The sequence below is a fragment of the Micromys minutus genome (assembly GCF_963924665.1).
Source record: "Micromys minutus genome assembly, chromosome: 5".
Lineage (NCBI taxonomy): Eukaryota > Metazoa > Chordata > Mammalia > Rodentia > Muridae > Micromys > Micromys minutus.
Genome location: NC_137974.1, coordinates 27,441,728 through 27,455,869, shown reverse-complemented (window position 1 = coordinate 27,455,869; position 14,142 = coordinate 27,441,728). Strand labels below are relative to the sequence as shown.

At 36.1% G+C, this 14,142-nt stretch overlaps 1 pseudogene across 1 annotated transcript; it reads left to right on the top strand.

Annotated features, from left to right (window-relative positions):
- The first annotated feature begins 6,515 nt into the window (after positions 1-6,515).
- LOC308420909 (ras-related GTP-binding protein A-like) lies at positions 6,516-8,347 on the top strand (annotated as a pseudogene). Its single transcript has 2 exons — positions 6,516-6,526; positions 7,745-8,347. The product of its transcript is annotated as a ras-related GTP-binding protein A-like (transcript).
- Positions 8,348-14,142: the final 5,795 nt, after the last annotated feature.

Sequence of the window (14,142 nt, the reverse complement as noted above, 5' to 3'; positions counted from 1 at the left end):
GTTTTACATGTACTTTATGCTCATTGTAACTAGTTAGATCTTAATGCACACTATCAACCCTTTAAAATAACCAAGTACTGATAAAAATGTATTCATATAGTTTTATGCAAAAATGCTTAAAATCTGTACATTTATCTTTGTTTTTTAAAATAAAGTTGTTCAATAAAATAAAAGAAAGACAAGTAAGGAACTTGGATATAAATGTCATGGTAGAGACTGAAAAGCTAGCTCAGTCAGTAAAGTACTTGTTCATAATCATGAATGTACAAGAAGAATTCCTAAAACCCATGTACAGTATCTTGCATAGCTATTGCATTTATATGCCAGTACTGCAAAGCCCAAGAAAGAAGGAAGCCTGGGATTCACTTGACAGCCAGTCTTACCTAATTGTTGCACTTCAGGTCAATGAAAGATTCATCTAAGGAGTAAGTAGCATTTTTGAGAATGATGCCCAAGGTTTTCTTCTCATTTCTTCATCCCACATACATATGCATAGCTTTGCACCCACATACACAAAAATGCACACACATACACAGACACATCACTGAAATTCAAAATAGAAAAAGTACCATCTGTTGGGAGTTCCAATAAGTATTTTTGAAAAAAAAAAAGACTTCTTTGCTTATATTTGGTTTTGCAGATACATAGAACCAAGTTGCTGTAGCCTGAAGAAATAGGCAAATGTGTAAGCATAAGAGTTGTGAACTATGTGTGGGCTTATTTCAGTCTTCTGTCATAAGCAGATACTTTACTGTTGATACTGCAAGAAAGAATAACAAAAACTGTGACAAAAAATTATCAACATGATAACAACTATATTATTCTTTTCTTCAAATGGATTATTTTAAATTCCCATAAGATCTATAACTTAATTCTTTAAAGACCAAGGAATTAGAAAAATTTCTCCAGTTTTTTTTTTTTTTTTTTTTTTTTTTGCTAAGTAGCAATAGTAATCAACATGTGATTCTATGTTCTCAATATAAACACTATAATAAAGGCTAATAAAACAACAGGGCAAGTGATTATATCCAATATATAATATCAAGAAAATATTCATCAGAAGACAAAGGTAGCTCAACCTTGAAAAGGAACAGGTTTCTCTTCATTAGGAATTGCAGATTCAGGGGATCTCTAGACCTAGGCAAAGAATAGTTTATGTAAGCAGAGAAGTATTACTTGTTATCATTATATTTCCATACCCTTCAACATGAGTTATTTCTATCAGCCTATTTTAAATTAACATTTACTTTATAATTTTTTTTCATGTACCTAACAACAGCCAGTTTACTACTCCAGAGGCAATGAAACCTAGGAAAATGGAGGCAATAAATGAAGCAAACTAAAATCTCATGCAATACCCAGCTTTACTCAGAGCACCCGCCAATTTATATATACACTGAGACTGAAGAAGAATGACATGAGTAACGTGTACCATCATAAGGACAGGCCACATGTGCCAAAAATATGTCATTCCATAGAGGCATACAAACAAATAACAATAGCCAGTTGTTTTGAATTATCTAAATTAACTCACTCCTATCCACAATACATAAGAGGGGCACAATGGCATAAACCAAGAACAGTTCTGTATGTTTGAAGAAATTGGGGTGATAAGTATTTTGTCTTGTTTTCTTAAGTTTTCTCATACTCAGAAATCTCCTCACATAACTCCATTCTTGGACCCACTATATAAATCTTCCCCTTTTTATTTTTAAACACAAAATACCCAGAATGGTTTTTATTTGAGATGTTGTATCTAAATCTACTTATCATTTGATGCATTAATATCCTATAAGCAACCAAATTATAAACATCATAAATATTAGACCAGTGAAAGCATCATGTTTAATACTCTGCCACGAAGAACAGAGATGCAAATTATGTCCAATACTATTGGTTACATAATTATATTGATCAAAAAGTGTAGAGAATATTTTGAAAAGCAGTTTATATGATTAGTTGTTCTGAGTTCTTAGTGTTAAGCTTATATTTGCCCTTGAGCAAGGACACAAATATTTTGCTGCCCTGTGCAAATAGGAAAATTTTCAATACCAAGGAAAAGTTAAACTCAGTCTCTTCTTCAAATGAATGAGTCTTTTAAACACAGAGTCATTAGTAAAGATAACAGGAGCTGAATCCATCTATTTTACAAGTTGAATCAAAGTGGAGTGAGAAACATAAGACATGGGCTCATGTATACACTGAGCTCGCCACAGATGCAGAAATCAACACAGTTAGCATTGCCACACACACCAAAAAAATTATCAGGTGACAGAGTGCTCTGTGTAAGTCATAAAATAACGTCTTCCTTGGTGTACAGGGCCTTAACTTGGTTCCTGGTGGCTAGACTAGTATTCAGATGACAAGGTCAATATCTCTTTTTGCCCTTAAGTTTGACGTTTCTTATCTTTCTGGTGACTTCCACTGTCTCCTCCCTGATTCAACATTGTTGTGAATGGCCCCTGGGGCCAATTGAGCCAAAGAGGAAAATATGTCTCAGTGAATCCATCTTCACTGAGTATGAATGCATACTTTTTAACCTGATAAACATTTTGATTTTGCTAAAAATTGCTCTGGAATTACTAAATGAAGTTCATGAGGTCAGGAGGAATTTTGTTTCAAATTCTGTTTCTCTGTCATGTCCTAGCTTGCCTAGGTTGTAAACTTAGCATTTTCAGTGTCTCCTAAATCCTCACCAGGATATGTAGGGAATTTAAGATTCAATTAATTATCATATGCATTACCCTACACTTCAGCAAATAAAGGATGCATTTTAAAAGGAGAATCTAGTATGAAATCTGAGTTATATGCTATTTCAATATTTATATTACTCTCCCATATTTTTTAAAGATTTATTTATTTATTATATATGAGTACACTGTAGCTGTTGTCAGAAGAGGACATCAGATCTCATTACAGATAGTTGTGAGACACCATGAAGTTGCTGGGATTTGAACTCAGGACCTCAGAAAGAGCAGTCAGTGCTCTTAACCACTGAGCCATATCCCCAGCCCCTCTCTACATTTAACTTTCTTCTCCTGGGCACCAGGGACTACTTACAAGTGGTTGAATAGTTGTAGTTTATATACTCATGCTCCTTCTTAGGAAATGATGCACAAACTTGACATAAGGCTAAGCCTTCCCTGGTTCCTGCTACATTACACACATCCACCTTCTTCCGTGTGAGTCCCACTCTCTTTCTTATAGCTGATGCTAGGTCCCTGATTTTTGACAATACTTGCTTACTGCTCTGGATGTAGAAGGACCCAAGAAAACAAGGCAGATTCATGTAATGGTGTAAAGAATTCGAGGTCTCCAGGATACACATGACAGATGTGCACATTTGGCAAAATCCTGTTTTTCCATAGAGGCCTATTTAAAAGGTAACAAGTGAAGAAGTAAAGTCATAATGATAATAATTTAAAGAAAAGGTAACAATAGCATGTTATAGTCTGAAGTAAGCATACTCCTACCCTATGTGCTACCTGAGAGGAAGACAAGGAAGCATCATCCAAGAACCATTTCATATTTTTGAAGAAACTAAAGTGCCAAGACTGTTGTCTTGGTTTCTTGAAGCTTTCTTACAAATGCTTGGAAATCCACTCACAAGACTCTATTCTCAGACCATGTCCCAGGAGCTACATTTGTCCACATTGAGATGTCAGATTTCTTTGTTTCTTCCTTGGATTTACTCTGACTGTATGTTAAGTGGTAACTAAATCCTTCAACTTTACCCACAGAGCTCTATCCATCATGCCCTATTTATTACAAAACCACCAATGATAACACAACCTCTGATGGACTTGAAACACATTCTACTCTCATCTTTTGAGCACAGAGCACATTTTTTACTCCTTTCTGCAGTTAGAATGTTTTTTAATGTTGTTTAGTTTTTGGTGCTGGTAGAGAGCAAACTCAGTGTCTTACATATATTGGGAAAATGCTCTGTCTCCGAGATCCATTCCAGCTAAGAAGCTGTTTCGCTACTCATTTAATCTTATGCAGTATTGGGACAATATTTTATGTCAGCATCATTCACTGAAAGGAATTGACAACAATGTCCTGAGGATAAGTCAAATGCATGTGAACGTCAATATTGTCTTATTTTATATCGTGTGTGTGTGTATATAATTACTGAAAAAAAATTCCTATACAAATAAAAAAATTAAAACAATAATGTGTGGTGATCAGTGTGTTATCTAATTTTATTGTGGTAATTATAATGTATTTCTGTATCAAATAATCACATCTTGTAGATATTAGGTACGTGCAATTTCTATTTATTAAATATACTTCAGTGGAGCTTAGGAATAAAAGAGTACCAAATTAGAATAACAAGAAGCAATTGTGAACAAACTGTATCACAAAAGTTCTGCCTAATTTCACTAAAAACTACAAGTTGCCACAAAGATGAGAGAGAGAAAGAGATTTACTCAGTAATCTAGGAAACAAAAATGGAGAATAAGAAAAAGGTGATTTCCCTTTACAATAATCCTTTTAAGTTGAAAAATAATGATGACAAATCTTCATAAAAGATGTCTCAAAGCAAAGCAATCCATCCCAATTCCTTTTATAGAACCAGTAATAATTTAAAATAAAATTACAAATAGCAGGGAAACATGAAACTAAGGATCAGACATCCTCAGGAAATGGTATACATACAACATTTAACAAATTATTATAAAATCCAGTCAATCTACATGTAAAAGTATGATGCACTTTGGTCAAATGGAGGTTTTGCTTACGATGTAAGATGAATTCACACATAAAAATCAATTCATTCAATATAACTTACTAAGATTTAAAAAGTTAAAAACAATAAGGTCATTCCAGTAATGAAATTTTGCTTTTGTTTTGCTTTACTATTTGTCTTTGCTTATTTTATTTGGTTTTTGAAACAGGACTTCATGTAGTTTTGTTTGGCTTCAAAGTCCCTATTTTGCCGAAGGTGACTTTGAGTTGTTGGTCCCCCCCACTTCCACCTCCTGCATGCTAGGATTACAGGCATACAAGACTATGTCCTGCACATTCGCCAACAAAGACCTCTAATAAGAGATGAATAGCTCTGTAGAACATCTTTATAAAATAAACATTTGTAGAAAGACTTGTGTCAAGAATATAAAATCAGACAATAAAAGTAAAGGATTTTAACAAATTTTCAATATAGGCATGCACACACACACACACACACACAGAGAGAGAGAGAGAGAGAGAGAGAGAGAGAGAGAGAGAGAGAGAGAGAGACAGAGACAGAGACAGAGAGCCATAGATGTCTAAAAGGCATATGAGGAGATATCAATATCACAGATCATTAAAGAAATGCAGTTTAAGACCCTTAATAAGCTACCATTATGAATCCATTAATGGCTAACATAACAAGAATTGGTAATACTAATTGTTGATAAAATGTATGATCGCAGAAGTTCTCATTATTGGATGGTATAAATGCAATATTCGTACACTTTTAGAAATATTTAACAGTTTCTTCAGATATTAAACACAGATTCACCATATGCACCAGCAATTCCACTCATAGAAATCCATACAAGAAAAACTAAAATCTTTTATACAAAAGCTTTTTACACAGATGTTTATAGCAGTAATATTACTAATTAAGAAAAATGTAAACAGCCTACCTGATAAAGAGATGAAGTGTTAAATCATCTTAATCAAAGCAAAGTTACACATAAGAGGAAACATAAACAGCATTATACTAACAAAAAATGATAAAAATAAATGTGATCCTAATTATATGATGTCTAGGAAAAGGTGAATTTAAAGCAAAAATTAAGTGGTCCAGAATCGTGATGATAATGGTTGGTTATATAAACTTGGCACTGGTTTTGATAGGTAGTGCACATATTCTAAAATATTACTGCTGTAGCAGCTGAATGGCTTATATATTTACCAGAACTCAATGACATTTTTAATTCAAATAGATGCGTTTTGCAACTCAAATGTCAGTAAAGTTTCAAAATACAGATGAGCTATAATTTTAAAAATCCATCAGCTGACACCCTCAAATACCTTTGTGTGGTTATTTCTTTTGTAAAAATAATAGTGTTAGTTCATTCTTCCATTATGTAAGAACAACTTCTTCATGAAAATTTAAAAAATTATTATGTTAGAAACTGCATGATTCTTGTCAATTTTGTTGAACAACTCATATTCCTGATCAAAAAAATAATATCAAGCATAATTTAAGGGGAGACTGAACAATCTTCCCAACAGCCACATGCCATGAATTAAGTAGAAAACAAAAAGATTGGGTTGGAAAGGGATATATGCCAGGAAAGTATTAATGACCCGATAGATGAGGAAAAGGCTGATGGCCGGGCAAGGAGAATAGTGATCACTAGAATTTAAATTACCCTCACATTGATTTGGATTCTGGCTTCCTACACGACAATAACTGAGCACACATTTTAATTTTATGGACAGAATTAACAGTGAGACCTGAACTCTGGGTTTTAGAATTAGTACTATACAAGGAAGAGAAGAAAGCACAGGGATTCATGACGCTAAGGTTAGATATTCCATACAGATATTCTAATATTAATCTTCAGTTGAAATCCTATCTCAAATCTCATTATGAAACAGCTCTGTAGTGCACCTAGTCTGTTACTCGGAAACATTGCAATGAATACTTTATTACTAGGTAGATCCTAGAATATAAAAGTCCTGTCTGGTTCCTTTGGAGACTGTTGTGAATTAAAAAGCAGACAAAAAGTCTTCAGAATCAGTTATCCACTTCTTAATATTATTTTATTGGATATTTGTTAATGTATTTACATTTCAAATGTTATCCTCTTTCCCTCCTCTCCTATCATCCTCCCCCTCCCCTTCTTCTGTGAAGATGCTCCCACTCCCACCCACCCACTCCCACCTCATCACCCTGGCATTCTCCTACACTGGGAAAATGCACCTTCACAAGACCAAGGGCTTCTCCTCTCCTTGATGCAGACAAAGCCATCCTCTGTTACACATGCAGCTGGAGCCATGGGTCCCTCCAGCTCACTGGTTAGTGGTTTAGTACCTGGGAGCTCTGGGTGTGTGTGGGGGGAGGGGTGATATTGTTGTTCTTCCTATGGGTTGCAAACCCCTTCAGCTCCTTCAGTCCTTTCTCTAGCTCCTCCATTTGGAGTCCCTGTGCTCAGTCAAATGGTTAGCTGCAAGCATCCGCATCTGTATCAGGGTAAGGCTCTCACAGAGTCTCTCAGGAGATGCCCATAAAGAGCTATTACATGCATATAACAATCTCTAGCATAGGTCTTTATGGTCTGTCTGACTGACTGACTCTCTCCCCCACCCTTTCTTCTCTCTCTCTGTCTCTCTCTCTGTCTCTCTCTCTGTCTCTCTCTGTCTCTCCATATAATATATATATATATATATATATATTTCTGTGTGTGTGTGTGTATGTAAAGATGTGTATGTGTGTATGTGTTAGAAGATAGAATTAAACAGCAGCTAATTGGGATAGCAGAGGTTATTAATTATTGCACTTCTGCAATACTTTGTATTACTTATCATACTTTATGAGATTATGATGATGATCAGAGTATACAAGTATATTTTGACTGTGAAGCCGTAAAATCCAAAGTAAAGCTCCACAGCTTCGAAATAGCTATTCTAACTGTATAAAAGTTCATTGAGCTGTTTACACTCTGGGTCTGGTTAACTTAGGTGTGTGATGTTTATTTGATTTTCACGCTCCTCTTATAATAACGTTTAACTTATTTTAAAGCAATCAAGACATCTTTCAGAATTCACCTGATGCCAAAATCTTCTGCCTGGTGCATAAAATGGATCTGGTTCAGGAAGATCAATGTGACCGATTTTTAAAGAGCTAGAGGAAGACCCGAGGCATTTGTCTCGCCCACTGGAGTGTGATTGTTTTTGAACGTCCATCTGGGATGAGCCGTTCTACAAAGCCTGGACTAGCATTGTCTGTCAGCTGATCCTCAACATTCAGCAACTGGACATGAACCTCAGGAATTTTGCCCAGATTATTGAGGTTGATGGTGTTTTGCAGTTCATTCTTGGGGATTCCCCACTGGCTGTGCAAAGAGCAGGGAAATGCGCACCGCTTTGAGAAGATCAGCAACGTCATCAGGCAGTTTAAGCTAAGCTGCAGTAAATTGACCCTTTCTTTCCAGAACATGGAAGTAGGGAATTCTAAGTTTGCCGCCTTCATCGACATCTTTGCATCAAACACGTATGCGATAGTGGTCATGTCAGATCCATCCATCCCTTCTGCAGCTACTCTGATCAACATTCTAATGCCAGGAAACACTCTGAGAAGCTAGAGACAGCAGACGGCCACAAGTACAGCCTCCTCGTGTGTTGAATTAATGCCAAACGCTCTTTAGTAAAATGCTGAATTACAGTGGGTTTTTGCATCATTTGTTTTTAATATTCATAATACCAGGTGCTTAAAAGTGAGCTTTGAGACGTGTGCTTACTTACTCTTCATCTCTTCCATAGTCGTAGGATCCGATGCTATTTACTCAGCTATCCAGTAGAGATCTTCAAGACAGCCTTTATGAAAAGTTAGTGTGGTGTTAACACTAGAGTAGGTGGTGTGCTTGTGTTTGTGTGTGTGTGTGTGCGCGCGTGCACATGCATGTGCATGTGTTGTTTGGTTACCTGGTTATAATAGAGTATTAAAGCAGTTATCTTCTGTATTATCAGATCCCCAAGTGGAGTGTTACTATTTTATCAGAAGATATTAAAATGTATTTCTAAATCCTTCTTGGTTTCAATCATAAATAAACATTTACTAAAAGCAATTTAAATGTTTTTTTAAATCAAAAATCAGTTGATGGCTAAGAATTTCTATCCTCAAATCATTCCTAAGTAACTTTCTGTCCATTCTGCGACCTTCTTCAGAAAGTCTCAACAAAACATTATGAGGCAGATCTTCTCTCTACCTGAAATTTACTTTATCATATTGTATTGATTTTGGCTAGCTGACTTCTATCAAGTGTGAGAAAAAGATCAGAGATGAAAGAGATGAAGGTTCATGCTATAGGAGAAAAGAACCTTGGATGTGAAGTCACAGTCTTGGTTCAGATTTCTAATTATTTATAGAAAGCATAACACAGATATATCCCAGGTCCCTTGTTCGTGCATTAAGCATAGGTTCAAATTATTATAATAATCTTTATATGTTCTTCCTGCCACCCAAATATAATGTCTTTAAAGGCAATGGCTGGATTATCCCTGAATCCTTCCTGCCCAGGAAAGGCTTGGCATGGTTGCTGAAATGAATGGGAGTAAACAAGACATGGCATTTTACTAGCCTGAGACTTTCAGAGGTAGCAAATGCATTTCCAGGTTATGGTAAGTTCTAAATGATATGTGTGTGTATAAAGAAGCATCCTTCCCTAGGAGGAAAGTTACACCAGTAGGTAATCATTATATTGATTCAACCATTTAAAAGACTTGCCCCTTAGCACAAAGGTTCAAGTTACAGCAAGCACCACTAACATAACTGTCTAGGGCCAGGAGGTGAACCTCAAAAGCTCTAGATGACAATATACTCATCAGAGTAATTAGTTAACTACATAATTTAGGAACAAAACGGGTTTTGGAAAATCTTTTCAAACTTGCAGTAAGGGAAATTGCCAGGGAGCTAGATACAAAATGAGAATTTGCCATTTCTGTAGAGTCGCCTGCTTCAGTCACCTAGTTATAAAGGACATACTCCAAAATGAGCTGTCAAGTGTTTTTCCTAACATGTTAGTTATCTTACAGTGGATTATTTATAAAGTCAGTCATTAACATATCCAGCCATTTTTCCTTACATGCCATTCTTTAACAGCACCAAACATACATTCAATAAATAAAACATTCAAGAAACATGCCCTGAGTTTCTCCTAAGTACCAAGATGTCAGGGAAACAATGACACATAAGACACAGGCTGTGCTTTAGAGAAGCTCACAAATATCATGAGGGAAATAATTCATGAATTTATGTGCTCAAAAGCAGTGCTGTTTACCTCAGTGGGGTCGAGAGTGATATATATTATATGCATTTATACAGTGAAGAAAAAAAACTTTCATGTTTATTTTATGTGTTATATACAAGTAAAGAATTTTGTCTTAACCTTATCACAATGAGTCTTACCACAAGTATTCAATATTGTCTAATAAATTGCTTTCTTAAGAAATATTGGCAGTGAAGAGCATGCACTTTAGGTTTTATCCATTCACTAAGTCTTTAATCAAATACAGATAAATTAGCAATAAGCATATTTTGGAGTGTGTGTAAGTGTATGTGTGCTTGTGTGTGTATGTGTGTGTGTGCTTGTGTGTGTATGTGTATGTTTGTGTGTGCGTGAGTATATCATCTATGTGCATGTTTGCCTACATACATGTGTGGAAGTGTGTGAGTGTGGTTTTGTGTATGTGTGTGTGTGTGTGTGACTGTATGTTTGTGCCTGTATACATGTCAATGTCTGTTTGGGTGTGTGTATATGCATATGTGAACATGTTTATGAGGGTGTGTGTGTATTTGTCCATCTGTGAATGTACTGTGTGTGAGTGTGGGTACATATATAGTTTATGAGTGTGTGTTTTTGTATGAGTGAGTGTATTGTGTGTGCACACATGTGTGTTTGTATGAGTGAGAATGTGTGTGACTGTGTGCCTGTACATGTGTCAATGTATGTATGAGTGTGTGTATGCATGTATATGTATATATGTGAGTGTGTTTAGGAGTGTGCACGTGTGTTGTCTCTGTTGAGTGCATTGTGTGTGAATGTATTATGTGTGTGAATGGATGTGCATGTATGCCTGTACATGCTTGTGTGTGCATAAATTATTTCTCTTTTGTTAAAGATATTCAGTGGGAAGGTGATAGGCTCTATTATGCTAGAGTAACTGATCATGTTTTATGTGACAACTAAGGAAGACTTAGGATTTTCTGGGATCTGGCAGTGAAGAGGTGGTTAAATGTGTGAAGGAAGTGTAGGAGGAATCATGGAGGTGTGTTTCTGAGCAGAGAGAGAGAAAAGACAGGAAATGAGGGTGTTTGGAGTGTGGAAGCTACTCAGATATTTTGAAAAATTTTTCCATAAAGGAGAACAGAGAAATGAAACGTTAGATTTAAAAGGGTGAGCAGGAGTCATACGTTTGTCTGATGATAGGAAATACAGCCAATTTCAAGCGAATAGAACATATCACTAGTGAGCGAGAAATTGGTGCAGGACGGATGTATAAAAATAGTATATGAGACTCTGTGTTGGAAATGCAGTGGCGGGGTTGGCCTGAAAATCAATTAGGTGACCTTCCTCTGCTTCCTGTCCTCCACTGCAAATCCCCCAGTCTCATAACCAGCCCTGTAGCAGACAACTCACTGGGTCCTGTCATCCCATTTCACCTCCAATCCCTGAGGACTCTGCCAACCTCGCAGAACTAAGTTTCCTCCCTCCTGAGCACCTTCCCAGTCCCGACTTCTACACATTTTCACCCCATTTAACCCACTCCCATTCCTTTGTTTCTACCTCTGATGCCTAGAAACACACTGTACCTAGAGCCCCAAGTCATCACACACAATTGCTTAGCTGGACTCAGGTAAGCAATTCCCCTATTACGCTAGCCCTCCAGTACAGTCTCTCCAGTCTCATTCCCCAGCACTGTGGAGGACTGCATGCAGGGGCCTGGTCCCCACCTCCAATTCCAAAAGACTCATTCAAAAATTAGGGCAGACCCAGCTTTTATCTTCCCTCCTAAAGGACCCTCTTTATCTTCCTCTTCCCACAACCCCATTCTTTCCCATCAGCCCCCAATACCTAAAAAAAATTTCTACCCTGGACCCAGTGGCCTCACATGAAGGGCACTAAGAAGTATTTCTTTCCAAGAAACCCGCAGCTACCTTATTTTCCTCAGAAACAGAGATGGCAACTGAAACCAAGGAATAGAAGACTCATCCAACATAGATAAACCCAAATATCAACACCTAGAATCACAGTCATCCCAATAAAGATGCCAAGGCACCAGTGCATTAACATTAAGACAATATGTCTCCACCAGAACTCAGCCATCCAACTACAGGAGGCCCTGAAAATGCAATGTATTTCAAAAGTAAAGCTGGGACTTCAAAACAGCTATTAATAACTAATATGTTCAAACATGCTAACAAGAAAACACAATGAAATAAAGGAAGCTGTTCAAGATATAAAAATAGAAATAAAATCACTTATAAAATGCCAAACTAAGGAAAAAATGGAAATATAAAAAATTAGAAAGTCAAACAAAAACCTCAGAGATAAAGATTGTAGCCCCCAACAGAGTACAAGACATGGAAGAGAAAAGTCTCAGGCACTGAGGCCAAGAAGAATAAATGGGTACCTAAGCCAACAAAAAAAAATATTAAATCTAAAAAAATCGAGGTACAAAGCATCCAGGAGATCTAGGACATGATAAAAATATCTAATTAACAAATAATAGGAATATAAGAAGAAGAAGATGCCCATGTAAAAGGCACAGAAAATATTAACAAAATCATGGAAGAAAATTTCCCTAATCTTAAAAAAGAACACTAAATAGCTTGGACCAAAAAAAAAAATTTACCTCAGCAAATCATAATCAAAGCAATAACCCTACAGAGCAAAGAAAGAATATTAAAATCTGTAAGAGAAAAAGACCAAGTAACATGTAAAGGCAAACCAGACCCATTAGACTCACAAATTAACTTGTGAAAATAGATTCAAATATTCTCAACAAAATACTTGCAAAACGAATATAAAACACATCAAAAGGATCATCTACTGTTATCATGTAGGCTTAACATTAGAGACACAAAGATAGTTCAACATATGTAAATTAATAAATGCAATCCACCACATAGACAGGCTGGAAGACAAAAACCACGTGATTGTCTCATTAGATTTAGAAAAGACCTTTGAAAATTTCAAGCACCACTTCATGATAAAAGTCCTGAAGAGACTAGGGATACCAGGAGCATACTCAACAGAATAAAGACAATGTACAGGAAGCCCACAGGCAATGTCAACCTAAACTGGAGGAAAACTCAAAACATTTTTTCTAAAATCAGAAAAAGGATGCCCATTTCCCCAAAACCTGTGCAATCTAGTAATTGAAGCCTTAGTTAGAGCAATAAGACAACTGACTGAAGAAGATAAAGAGGATAAACATCAGAAAAGAAGAAGCCAAACTATTTTTATTTACATAAGTGACCCTAAAATTCTCCCACATAAAACCATCTACAGCTGATGAACATTTATAGCAATGTAACAGGAAATAAAATTAATGCACAAAAATCAGTAGGCTTCCTACAATAGAAGTATAAAACTAAAAAATAAATCAAAAAGCAATATCTTTAACAATATGTGTATGTGTTTGTGGACATATAAATTACATATTTGTGTGTATGTGTGTGTGTGTGTGTGTGTGTATGTGTAATATATTCCTAACCATAAGAAAGAGCAGCCTAACCAAGCAAGTGGAAAACTTGTATGATTAAAATCTTTAGGACATTAAAGAAAGAAATTAAAAAGAATATATCAGAATATAGAAAGAGTCTCCATGTTCATAAATGGGTAGAATTAATGTAGTAAAGATGGCCATCTTACGAAATGCAAAGTACAAATTTAATGAAATCTCTGTTAAGAATCCAACACAATTCTTCACGGAACAGAAAGGACAGTTTTCAGCTTCATGTGAAAACTAGTCAATAAAAGTTCATTTGTGAGATTTCTGTGTGTGCAGGTGTGTGTGTGTGTGTGTGTGTGTGTGTGTGTGTCTGTCTGTCTGTCTGTCTGTCTGTCTGTCTGTCTGCCTGTCTGCCTTCATGCTTTTCTTTGGCACTGTTTTTCTGTCTTGTACTGTTCTGGTTTGGTTGGTTAGTTGGTTGGTTGGTTGGTTGATTGGTTTTTCTGTTCTCTGCTTTCACTTGAGTGAGAGAAAGAAGGGGTATGAATTGATGGTAGGGAAAACTGTTATCAGAATAAATTATATTAAATATGTTTTCAATAAAGATTAAAATTATTTTTAAAAGTGTGTAGTGTTCAAACAAATGAAGAAATAACAAAATTAAGGTCACCTAATGACCATGAGTTTGATGCAGAAGCACAACAGGGCAGCATGCAGGCTTTGAATCACATTCCCACTTTGTAT